Genomic DNA, 14,256 nt, shown 5'->3' with positions numbered 1-14,256 from the left:
TTGCAATTTGCAATAATATCCAACAAATTGTATTTTAATCTGCAAAGTGACAATGAAATCCTAAAATCAATTCCAATAATTTTGGTTAAAAAATAGAATAAACATGGATTGAATTGCATTCCATTTTGCCATGGTACTTCAGTCTCAAAATTCAAATGGCAATTCATTTTGCATTTTAATTTTCAATATTCAGTTTCATCATTTAACTGTCAATTCGTTTTGCAATTTAATATTTAAAGTGCAATGTAGGATTGCATTTTAAAAACATATTTGGCAAAACTGTCAATGTCAGCTTGAAAAGATTTTGGATTATTTTGGGCAAAACGTTTTGCCATCGTTTTGAGGCATTTTATTCAAATGGAAAAGAAATAGCGCCCCTTGTGATTGCATTGCACTTTGGTCCGTGTAACGCTTTGCAGGGCTATGTTCTATTTGCAGAATTCACATGAGAAAATATAAAAATAGGCTTAAAAATCAGTTATCCATTCTTTAGGACGGCACAGTAAATGGGATTGTTGCATATTTTGATTTTCATTTGAGCACAGTTACGGTTTTCTGTTGAGAAGTTAAACATTGAAATGATGCGTCAATTTTTTAATTTTCCTTTTTTGAGCTTTTGGTTGGACTGAACCACGAGCACCGGGGGAGAACAGCATCTAGCTGGGCCAGGCTAGATGGTGGAAGAGAGCGCCGCCTGAAGTTGTGCGTGATTTTGACTCATTACTTTAGAGATTAATAACTAAAACTTCGCCGATTTTGGGAGATGGCACGTTAAACATAACTTTCAGCCTATGTTGAACATATCTACAGTATATTTGAATACCATGGCCATGCCATACCATAGCAAATAATTCCCCAAAGCAGAAGACGTCAGTCTACAGGCTACCCCAAGCACTGTTTGACGTGGGACATTTTTGCTTATTTAACACTTTACGCTAGACCAGGTCTCATTAGGCTAAACGAAGAAACAACCGTGAGTATGCCTAATTTATCAGTTTATCCATTTATTCATTGCAACAGCAAATAGCCTACATTGCTATAGGCTACTACGGCTCAAGTCCATTGGATCATGTAGGCAAAGATCCTTGATTAGGCTACTCCGCTTGAACCCTCTCTGATGTAGGTCTCCAAAGCCTCCCAGAACATGAACATTCTACACACGTATATCAGGATGCAGCAATGTCTCCCTCTGCATCTGAAGTTATCTCGAGCTGACATTATCAATCGCTTGGCACCTTGATGCAAGCTGAACTGTGTTTGATAGCCCTCTATCTCTACATACGCTGATAAATTGTGATCACCAACACCGCGCGCCAATATGTATCAGGTCACCCCCCTACGCTTGTGGTTCACCCCAACAAAAATGGTAAAAAAGGCAAAAATCCGATATTAACTGAATTTTACTTTTGTTTCCAATCCAGTTTCTGTTTTTTTCTTTATCTTGCGTGACTAATGACACATTTAGACAATAGCAGCAATTATCTATTTGCTGACCAGTTAAAAAAATTGAAAATTGGATTATTGAACACATTTTTATTTGGATCAGATGGATGGAGCAAATAGAACAAAGCACTGCAAAGCGTTACACGGACCCACTTTGGTCACGCTCTTTGTGTTGCAAAATTCAAATGGCCATTCAATCTGCCAAACGCATTGCAATCTGTCAAGTCACTCGTCAAGGCGGGAACTAGGCTACGTCACTTCCGTGTTAACGTCTTCTTACCCAGTTAGCGTTTGCAATAGAGTGGTGAAGTCCCGCCCCTTCTACTGTCTTTTTGAATTGCATATTGCAGATTGCATTCTCATTTGAATAAAGCTACCCATATGCTTCCATAGAAAGACAGACCAATCCATGTGTTACATTTCTTAGATTCGACTCACTGACTGATTCCTTGTGTGCTTACTTCTGGTAGCCTAGGCCTATTCCCTTTTTTGTGGGTTTCTAATTTTAGGGAAACTTTTAGGCTAGTGACAAATGGTCAGAAAGGGCTTTAGTTTTTGAGATACCCCTACCGGAGGTAGAACTAAACCCAACAATGTTTTTCTTCATCTCTAAGGTCTCCCATATATGAAATGGATTCTTGGCTAAAAATATTTTACTGCTAAGATTGTTAAATTAACAGATATTGTTATACACCCCAAAACCAAAAAAGGACTAAAATATAGCCTGTCCGTATTGGAGTTAAGGCATATAAATTAGTGCAGATCAATCACACAAGCTCTGAGAGCTTTAAACTTGGCATGTTTATAGTCAGGAAGTTGCTTTACTTACTAGAAAAAACTGGATGCGAATATCTTGATGTATGGAATAAATAGAGACATGTAAACATACACCTAAAATAAGCGGACATGCAAAAAATGAATATCTATGCAGAATGTTTTCATTTACTTTGTAGCTGCTTTACCAGGGATTATCATAGAGACACATGGCTTGTTGGAAAGGTGGGGTTGTTCTGAATCCAACAATACCAAATATGTAAATATAGTATAATGAATCAGGGTGTTCTGTCACTCAATGTATGAGGTGTCCAAAATGAAAGAAAACGGAACACTGTCAAAATACAGTCTCAAGTCCAAATCACATTATCAGTGGTGAGAAGAATTCACTCATTGTTACTGCAAGGTAAGTGCTGCTCTATATTTACATTTAATAATGATACATTTCATATGTCCCAGTATTAAACAATTCATATTATTAAACAATATGAAACACAGATCCAATTGAATCAGGTTAACATTGGAATGGAACACCTTTATTAAAATATTTATATTCACTTGAATTTTGTTTTGGTCAAGTCATTACTGAATAATGGAAAATAATATGGTTAGCTTTTGTCTGTCCAGACCAGCAGTGGACAGTACAGCCTACACTGCTTACTTTACCCCTAAGTAGCTAAACAGTTAGTTGTAGAAACTACTTTCCCTAGCTAAGAAAGTACTTAGCCCTCTGACCAATGTTGCACGTGTAATTCAACTTGATTTGCATTTCAATGAAAATTCTGAAATGTATATCATTTTTCCTTTTCGCTTGTCTTTTGAATCATGGAGAATGTCTTACAGGCATTGGATCCAAAGCTTTGTATCATTTGTGGGAAACATTTTGAAAAGGGCAAGAAAAAAGATTCCTATGTCCAGTAGAAGGCCTCCAACGCATACTTACCCTTGCTTAGCAGAGAGAGAGATGGTGATGTCCATAAAACTCTGGCTCCATATACAGATGATATTTCCTCCAAAATCAAAGTTTCATATCATGTAGAGTGAACTACTGCAGTAAGACAAAAATCTGTGAGCAGCAGCAAGTTGCAAATGGAATGAGAGCACATCTGCACCAAGAAGGCTGAGTAGGGTTGTGTTTCATTTGTGGGAAGGCCAGCTCTAGATCAGAACCTCTGACAGCCAATTCGACTGGTACAGGGGCAATGTAAATTATAGGCCAAGTATACTTGCGTATACAAGGAATTTGGTCTCTTCCATCCGTGATTTAGTGAACACACAAAGCACACAGTGAACACAATGAGGTGAAGCACACACTAACCTGGAGCAGTGAGCTGCCTTACTACAGCGGCGCTCGGGGAGCAGTGAGGGGTTAGGTGCCTTGCTCAAGGGCACCGTGGATGTGGGCATGGGAGAGCAGTGAGGGGTTAGGTGCCTTGCTCAAGGCCACCGTGGATGTGGGCATGGGAGAGCAGTGAGGGGTTAGGTGCCTTGCTCAAGGGCACCGTGGATGTGGGCATGGGAGAGCAGTGAGGGGTTAGGTGTCTTGCTCAAGGACACCGTGGATGTGGGCATGGGAGAGCAGTGATGGGTTAGGTGCCTTGCTCAAGGGCACCGTGGATGTGGGCATGGGAGAGCAGTGAGGAGTTAGGTGCCTTGCTCAAGGGCACCGTGGATGTGGGCATGGGAGAGCAGTGCTCAACCACTTCCCCCGCCTTTTTTCCTTTCTGAGTCGGGGGTCGAACCGGTAACTCTTCGGTTACAAGCCCGAACCCCTAACCAGTAGGCCACGGCTGTCCCCAGTACCAGAGGCAAGGTCCTTCGGGTAGCTTCTGAATGTACATTCAAATTCTTTCATGCCCAGATCTATTTGCTTTGCAAATACCATAAAATGTGCCTTGCACACTACATCTCTAAACAAAATATAACAGCAGCCATAGAAAAGAATCAAAAAAGCAGACCAATGTCTATAACAAAGCCTTTATTAACCTTACTGAAGACATTGATAAAACAGTATTGTCCAAAGATATAAAAGTGAGGACTCAATTCTTTGACTGATAGCTATGACAACATACTAAAGACCATGGCTGAGCAAGAAGGTGTGTCTATAGTTCAACACAAGAAATATAGATCCTGGAAACTAAAGGAAAAGCTGATACAGCATTACAAAACAGGCTTGCATTTGTTCCACGTCCAAGACAGTCAGATCTGATCTGCTCAGATAGTATGACCATATTGTGCACTGAGGGAAGCTGCTACACTTACAGAAATAACAGTAGACTGAGACTTAACTTCCACAGACAAGTCAGAGTCTTTCTGAAATCCAAATATTACACAGGGCTGCAGACATATTGAGGAAAAGCATGGCTCAGGTAGAGCACGACAGTGAGTAATATGTCAGTAGTGACTGTCTATTATGTTTCCAATGCAGCAAGTATGTACCCAACATCCTGTATGACTTTTGTGAACTGTTGTGTTGATTAACATGCCCACAGAAATGACCAAACATGTGATGATGAAGGAGAATCTGTGTGTTATCGCAATTTGTCATGATCTCATTGAACAGAGCTGTCACATCCATACGCCAATCACACTGGGACTTCCCATTTTGATACATCATAAGTTTGGTAGTAAGACAGTCATCAATGAGCTCAGTGCAATGGGACACTGTGTTTCCTATACAGATGTTAGGCACTTCTCACATCTTTTGCAGCAGACCAGATATCAAGGACAGAGAGTGGTGTCTACATCCCAACTGGCCCCACTGTAGTTGCTGAACATGGAATTTGTGATGCAGCCATCAGCAACTTTGACCAAAATGAAGACACCCTGGATGTGAACCGTAAAAGAATGGACAAAATGTACCTGTATACAAGTTTATCTCCATCCATTCATATCAATCATGTTTAAGGTGGTGAGGGACCTCTGAACCTGAGAGAACCTGTGCTAGTCATTTATCTGCTGTGGAGACTTGCCCTCTTCAGAACACAACAGACATCATAGCATGAGTTGTACACTTCCCATCCAGGGTGTCTTCATTTTGGTAAAAGTTGTCGATGGCTGCATCAACAATTCCATGTTCAGCAACTCAAGTGAGAACAGTTGGGATGTAGACACCACTGTCCTTGATCTATATTTCTTGTGTTGGCACACCTTCATGCTCAGCAATGGTCTTTAGTATGTTCTCATAGCTATCAGTCAAAGAATTGAGAGTTGAGAGTCCTCACTTTCCTACCTTTGGACGATACTGTTTTATCAATGTCTTCAGTGAGCTTAATAAAGGCTTTGTCATAGACATTGGTCTGCTTTTTTTATTGTTTTCTATGGCTTCTGCTATATTTCATTTAGAGATGTAGTGTGGAAGGCATTTTATGGTATTTGGTATCATGCAAAGAGATCTGGGCATGAAAGAATGTACATCTTCATCAAGCCTTTCAGAAGCTGCCCGAAGGACCTTGTCTCTGGTACTTGCGACTGTTCTAGTTGAAATTGCTGTGAGAAGTTCTGTTTTAGAGCTGGCCTTCCCACAAATGAAACAATCTTTCTGTATTGGAAATGATGTTGTATCAGCCCTACTCAGCCTTCTTGGTGCAGATGTGCTCTCACTCTCAACGTTTGCAACTTGCTGCTGCTCACTGATTTTTGTCTTACTGCAGTAGTTCGCTATACTGTACATGATACATGATATGAAACGTTGATTTTGGAGGAAATATCATCTGTATATAGAGCCAGAGTTTTATGGACATCACCATCTCTCTCTGCTGAGCAAGAGTAAGTATGCGTTGGAGGCCTTCTACTGTGGGGTTTTGGACATACATAGGGATCTTTTTTCTTGCCCTTTTCAAAATGTTTCCCACAAGCTTTGGATCCAATGTCTGTAAGACATTCTCTACAATTTAAGAGACTAGTGAAGAGGAAAAATTTCTGAATTTTCATTGAAATGCAAATCAAGTTGAATTACACATGCAACATTAGTCAGAGGGCTAAGTACTTAGTAGCTAGGGAAAGTAGTTTCTACAACTAACTGTTTAGCTACTTAGGGGTGAAGTAAGCAGTGTAGGCTGTACTGTCCACTGCTGGTCTGGATAGACAAAAGCTAACAATATTATTTTCCATTATTCAGTAATGACTTGACCAAAACAAAATTCAAGTGAATGTAAATATTTTAATAAAGGTGTTCCATTCCAATTTTAACCTGATTCAATTGGATCTGTGTTTCATATGAAATGTATCATTATTAAATGTAAATATAGAGCAGCACTTACCTTGCAGTAACAATGAATTTGTCAACATTCTTCTCACCACTGATAATGTGATTTGGACTTGAGACTGTATTTTGCCAGTGTTTCATTTTGGACACCTCATACATTGAGTGACAGAGCACCCTAACTTCTCATACTATATGTACATATTTGATATTGTTGGATTCAGTACAACCACACCTTTCCAACAAGCCATCATATGTGTTTCTATGATAATCCCTGGTAAAGCTATAAAGTAAATGAAAACATTCTGCATAGATATTCATTTTTTGCATGTCCGCTTATTTTAGGTGTATGTCTCTATTCATTCCATACATCAAGATATTCACATCCAGTCTTTTCTAGTAGGTAAAGCAACTTCCTGACTATACAAATGCCAAGTTTCAAAGTTCTCGGAGCTTGTGTGATTGATCTGCACTAGTTTATATGCCTTAACTCCCATACGGACATGCTATATTTTAGTCCTTTTTTGGTTTTGGGGTGTATAACAATATCTGTTAATTTAACAATCTTAGCAGTAAAATATTTTTAGCCAAGAATCCATTTCATATATTGTAACGTGACTAATCTGAATCTTTTATTTTTAAATTTAGAAATTCAATTGTCTCTGGGGTGCCAGGCAGTATTTGCTGCCAATTCAAATATAGTCACAGTTAGCGCGAAACTATCACACAAATCAAACACAAACACGTTTTAGAAGTTTCAAATCATATATTGTGATAGTTTAAATTAAACCAAAAATATTCATACACAACTTAAATAATCGATATCCCTCCATACAATCAAAAACAAAAATGCTATTTAAACAAAAAGGGAAAGTATGAAAGAGTCTGAGTCACTGAAGGAAAGTGAGTTGTGGAATATGTTGAATTAGTTGTATACTGGTGGAAGGGAAACGTGAACTCGGAGATGAGTGTTGAGTTACCAGCGGGAGACTAGCCAGGGGAACTGCAGAGTAGGCCTACGACTTGAACCAGGGATCTTCGCAACACTGCGACAAGAGAAAGGAAAACATCTTGCCATGCTGCCGATCCATTCCGTCGTGCGCAACACAAAGTAGTTTGAGCCGGTCCTATTTTGCTCAGGATCCGCACTGCTTCATAGTAATTCCTCAAAGGGATTAATCCACAATCCAAGGAATCCAATGTAACTTATCCAGTGTGAATGTTCTGTTTTAAAATGCTCCCGCCATGTCTCACATGCCCTCGGTAACTACTCTCTCCGATAGAGCTTCCTGTAATTAGCGCTCTCTCCCCGCAGGTTAGGCCAAGCAGCCTTTTATCGTCAGCTGACTGCGTGACGTTAACCCAATTGTCGTTTAAGCAACCCGGTTGGATAAGCCTAAAGTAATACATTTTTATTATAAAGAATATGGAGCGGTCCGCTACACTATGGGAGACCTTAGAGATGAGGAAAAACATTGTTGGGTTTAGTTCTACCTCCGGTAGGGGTATCTCAAAAATGTGGGGCCATTGTCACTAGCCTATTTGCTCCCGAAAGCAGAAAATCTTCTTAAAGTCTTGACCTAAGCTTGCTACAGAGGTCATGGGAAATAGCAATAAAAGGCAAGAATGTGTGTTTCAGACCAAGACGTTTAGGCTATTCAGCCCATGCTGTGCTGCACAGCACTTCTGTCAGATTGTTTATGAAACCAGATTGGAGTTAAGGATGTTTGTCCTGCACAGCGAGATAAGGCTGATAAGCTTAATAGGCCTACATGTTATCCACCAAACATCACATTGCTGAGCCAAATAAGTTAAGCAGGTGTGGGCTTGGTTAGTACTTGGCTGGGACACCTTGAAAAACTAACTAGCTGGAAGTGGTGTTGGTGGCTGGTCAGTAGGTGGCACTCTTCCCTCTGGTCAAAAAAATCAATCCCAATGCCCCAGTGCAGTGACGGGGACACTACTGCAAGAGATGCTGTCCTTTGGATGAGACAATAAAGCGAGGTCCTGCCTCACTGTGGTAATTAAATATCCCATGGCACTTATCGCAGAGTAGGAGGTTCCCTTGTGTCCTGGCTCACTCAATCTGGCCCCCTAATCATCACCCAGTGTAATGGGCTCATTCACTCTTTCACTCTCCACCTCAAGATGGTGTGTGGTGAGTTTTCTGGCGCATAATGACTGCTGTGTATCACCCAGGTGGGTGCTACATTAGTGGTGGTTAGTGAGGTCCCCCTTACTGTGAAGCGCTTTAAGCAGAGACTATCTAATGAGGAGACACAGCACTCAAAAAATCCTCCATAGAAATGCATGGGGTTAGTTTGTAACGTCAATATGGCAGTTGTCCACACATATCCCAGCCCTTCCGCGGCAAAACATTGACATATGAATACATTGAGCCAATCATGTGGTGTGTTGTGAAGACATTGTGCCAATCATGCGTTGTGATCTCGCCGCTGGAGCAAGGTTGGTGTTGTGAAGCCTTGCGCTCATGCATTTCTGCCGAAATAGATGCCCGATAAGTGCCAAAAAGCATTGCAATATGGCCGCAGAGTGAAGGGACTTGCCTAAAAGGACTTTGCTTTGAGTGTCTAAAAGCGCTATATATGTCACATGTATATAAATGTCACATGTTGTTGTGCAGATACTCCTAGATGCTGCACAAAGGATTAAGTCATGGATTGGTGAGTAGTTCAGTACTTCTTTCCATGAGAATAAATCCCATCTGACTTTTATTTGAGGACTTCTATTGGAGTCTTGTGAATAACAAGACACCGGACACTTACAGCGCTGTAACCAGAGACAAAAAATAAAGGATATCCAGTGTCTTGTGAATAACAAGACACCGGACGCTTACAGCGCTGTAACTAGAGACAAAAAATAAAGGATATCTAAACTTAAATCCTGGAAAGACCAACATATATCTCTCTTATGATAAAGAGGTTCGATTTCAGATGCTGGAGGATTTTTTGTCCCTCCTGTCTGACTTTTGGCCAGTCGCACAATACGAGGTCATTGAAATGCAGAGAAGGGTGTCTGTGTGCATGAGTACACATGTTTGGAGTCGGCTTCTATCAGCGTGTGTCACATCTGGATTTCTCATTGTGAGGGAGATGGGAGAGAGGTGCCAAAGGTCTGTTTCTGCTTTGACTTTAAACATGCGGCTCTTTTTATTCCATTTGTTTGATATGATTTTTTTTCGCGCTCTGTCACATAAACATGAAATAATAAATAAATATAAACCTCAAAACAATCTTGAATGGATTTTTTGGTTCAGGATCTGTGACAGTGAAAAAGTGTGGCATCACTCTTTCCTTTGATATTAACCAGCACCGATTAGTCTCATGGTCTGGCCGGTCAAATAGAGGAAGTGAAACTATTCTCTCCTCCAGAGGGAAAGATGGGAAACCTGGGGGCAGTCGAGGGGAGATGAGGAAAGGAAAACGGAGAGTTCATGGGAATACTCCGACTCCAACATAATATGTGCACTCCAACTCCTGTAGGTCTGAGCACAATTCTTAAGAACTACACATAGCACGGAACATTTACATTTAATCACACACAGTTATCTATCATATAAGTTAAACTATTCTCTCCTCCAGAGGGAAAGATGAGGAACCTGGAAGGTATGAGCACACGCAGCGCTCTATCACATAATCTAATACAGAAGCAAGAAAATGCACATAAAAATTGTGACTCTGACCTGAAAGAGCAATCATTTGCGACAAACAGATGGTTTTGGTGTTGCATGGCAAGTCTTATATACTGTACATGGATTAAGTTTATAGTCCCAGACTACTTTGTCTCCATTGAAATTCTCTTTTATTCCAGGACTAGGTTTGATCCATGTGGGAAACGTGCCCGGAGGGCTCTAACTGACAACATGAGCGCTGTATCCAACCTCTAAGGATGATGAACCTCTTATCAAGTGTGCAATGCTGAGGGAGGCTGAGTCAGACTCAAAGAGCAAAGCTGTTCCGCTTGGGGCACCCAAATGGCCAGCAGCGGCCCTGCGTGAGGAACAAAAGATGAAAGCAAGATGTTAGAACTGTGAAGCTGGAAACCGCGCACAACATAGCTCAGAGCCAAAGAGGAAAAGCTAGTGGTTGTGATCGTGGAACTGGACTATGAATGGTTCTTTCAGCCCTCCCCCCCCCCCAACATAAATATGTTCGGAGTCAAATATGCACCATACATTTGCATCAAATAAAATCAAGAGTGACTTTCCAGATACGCCCAGCACTCGAAGATCTGCAGATATTCTTAACACCTGGTGCAATGAAACAGCCAGTGTGTCTGCTCCCTCTCTTTGTCTCAGATTCCTTATGCTTCCTAGAATTCTGACAGTCCTTTCACATTTAAACGTTGCTAATTAATTCGATTTGGTGTTATGGATTGGCAACCCTAAATCTCCAGTCACATCCTTGTCCTCGGTTTTATTTTGAGCTGTTCTCACACAACTACAGGATTTATGGTTTTGAAGTCATATTCTTGACTTTCAAGTCATATTCTCGACTTTCCAGACTTTCAATGGGAACTTGTTGATAATAAATATAACGTATAATTCAATATATTTAATAACTTTGTGAAATATAGCCGCCCACAGTTCAGAGAGATCTTTGGCAGAGAGGAGGCTTGCTGTTCTACATGTATGACAGGGGATTAACAGTGCTTACAGGAGCTTACGACATAACTTTACTCACACCTCATCTGAACTCTCTCTCTCTCTCTCTCTCTCTCACACACACACACACAAACACCAAACACACACACACACACACACACACACACAAACATACACACACACATACATAGAGAGAGCGAGAGACAGAGAGAGAGAGACATACATACATGCACATGTGCAAACGTAACTACATAAGAGCAGCAGATGTAACAGCTCTCCTGAAAGGATGAAGAATGTGAGTTTTAAACCCACAGAGGAGCTGCTGATATCACTCCTTAGGGACCAACCAATCCATTAAAACTCTCTCCTCAGCTCCATAAGCCCTTATGAATCACGTAGCCTACATGCACACAAACACTGCATTTTGTGAGATCACACACACATATCAGCCAGTCAAAATTCCTATTCTAATTTACCCAAATACCTGTGCTAAAGACCTCTGAAGTTCACCTACAAAAAGGACCCAAAGCTCTTATATGGGCAAAGATGGTACTTTTGGGTCCTTTTTGCAGGAAAACTTCAGAGGTCTATTATTCCATGGGCTGATACTGCCTCGTGACCTGACTCTGAGGTGAGATGGTTCACTGTGATGGACCCAGGCTGGTTGGTGCACGGGAACGGAGCAGATCAGATCAGAAGTATACGGACATCTACTTACTGTGGCGTAACTAGCTACAGCTCCCATACCACGATTGGGCCCACGTACTCACGAGGACCAAGGTTCAAGCGTGACCTGGGTCATTTCTCGATCCCACCCCATCTCTCTTTCACTTGCTTCCTGTCACTCTCACTGTACTATCAAATTAAAGACATTAAAAAAGAAGAATAAGGACATCATGGGTATAGTGCCACCACAAGTGTCTCCTCTCCACCGAACTCGAATGGGTGCTGATGTCTGAGTCATTGGGCAACAAACATAAAAAGCATGTATCCACTCTATGTCAATTATTGTACTATATCCATCGGGAAAACTAGCTGAGAAGCACTGATGTGCATACCCGCCTATCCAGCACTGACATTATGTCTATTGCCCTCTACTGGTGAGTAATGGATATGTGAATGCACAAAAGTGCATACATGCACTATACTCACACATGCACAGGACAGTAAGTACATTTACTTGATTACTGTACTTAAGTATGATTTTTGAGTACCGGTATCTGTACTTGAGTATTAATATTTTTGGAAACTTGTGACTTTCACTCCACTACATTTAAAGGACAAATACTGTACTTTTGACTCTATTTGAAATATGAGCATGAAGTAATCGTTACTTTTAACCACATTTGAGTCTTTGAATGCAATAATGTGATTGACCATCTTGAGGTTCATTTTTTTCAATAGTCCAATTTGAACTTGGCTGAGGTAATGATGGTGAAAATAGATTCTTCATCAGAACATCCTCCATGCAGCCTGGGAGAACTACACGAACCTTGTAATTTAAACCTGAAAAGTGGTCTGATGTTAACCAGGTTATCCTCCATGATCATTGTGAAATTGGAATAAAATTTGGCAATCACCTGACATTCACCACATACAGTAGATAGTTCTTTAGCGTACATCATTAAACGATAAATAATCTACTCAAAATTGAGTTATCTGGTTTTATTTTCGGCAGTTAATATGTTTTAAGATTTGTGAATAGAGAATGACTAATGATTTAAATTATATTATTGCATCCATTTGTACAGTTGCAAGGTTATGAAAATAGGTCAAATGTTTTTGTTGGATGTAAGTCCTATGAGTGACCAAATGATGCATATCTTATTATTGTAATGACCAAATAAACATTACATTACAATACATGGATACATAAATTACAAAATACATGTACTTCTGAATATTTCAGTATTTTTAAAAACAAGTACTTCTGTACTTCAAGTAAAAATCTGACTTAGCAACTGTCACTTGTATTGGAGTAATATTTGACAAGGTGTATCTACTTTCACTTAAGTAAAGGAATTGTGTACTTCGTCCACCTCTGCAAATGCATGCACACATGTTTTGGGCTGGCCAGATTCTTTACATAGCAACGTGAGGGCGTGGTGGTCAGTGGTCTAGGGCTATTACTGGATGAGGAGCCTCCTTTCTGGAAGGACTTTTAGTAAAGTTGGAGAGTGACATGCCTTTATATGTGCAGACTCCTTACCACAAAGCCAATGTCTGTCATCACAGTATTGATGACAAATGAGGAGCATTGTCAATGTCCATGTCAATGTCAATTTATTTATAAAGCGCATTTACAGACGGCTTAGCCGCACCAAAGTGCTTCACAATAAAGTGCAATAAATAAAAACAGGAAGACACAAAACAAAAACAAAAAAGGCTACAGTTAAGTATGCAGAAAAAAAGAAGATTTAAAACTAAACACTGGGGCATAAAGGGAGACACTAGCCAAAGGCAAGTGAAAAGAGGTGGCTCTTTAAAAGGGACTTAAAAACATTTAGAGACTGATCTGAACGGATGTGGAGGGGGAGGCAGCGTAGTGTAGATGCCAGTGTAGAGAGCATTACAGTAGTCCAGTTGTGATGTGATGAAGGCATGGATGACTCTCTCAAGATCGCTCTGGGGCAGGTAGGCTTTGGTCTTAGCTAGGGTTCTGAGGTTCATTCATTCATTGCTTTTCATCCCATTTTTTAAAACTTGCCCATCTGATGAGAAATGTACGCTGCACTGTATAGGCTACACTACAGATGTAAAGGAAATACACACTAAACATACATCTCTTTAAACAGTCACATATAGGATGCAGTCTGTATACACACAAAGCGTGGGCATGGAGAGTGTTTCTGCGGTTACTCATCCTCAGTTTTAGCATCCCTGTTTAGCATCCACATTTTCAAAAAAAAAAAGCTTATATCATTATCTCTTCAGGCTTCAGGGGAGCATAAGTGGAAGGGTCGAGGTTCAAAGGATCAGAGAGATTCGGTCAGGATCACAACCTCCACATCCTGAATGGTCTGAATGGTTGATGTTTGGAGTTCACTATGAGATGCCTCAGCCGGTCCTGTCAGAGTGGAGGAGGAGGAGCCACAGCCTGACGCCTGAGTGAGAGGTCAGGGGGGACTCGTGGGGGATTGTGTGAGTTCTGCTGGCAGCGACAGAGACTGGATTGGACCGGTCTGATAGTGCTAACATCCATCATCTTCTC

The sequence above is a fragment of the Alosa sapidissima genome, chromosome 6, assembly GCF_018492685.1.
Source record: "Alosa sapidissima isolate fAloSap1 chromosome 6, fAloSap1.pri, whole genome shotgun sequence".
Classification (NCBI taxonomy): Eukaryota; Metazoa; Chordata; class Actinopteri; order Clupeiformes; family Clupeidae; genus Alosa; species Alosa sapidissima.
Note: the sequence above shows the minus strand (reverse complement) of the source record.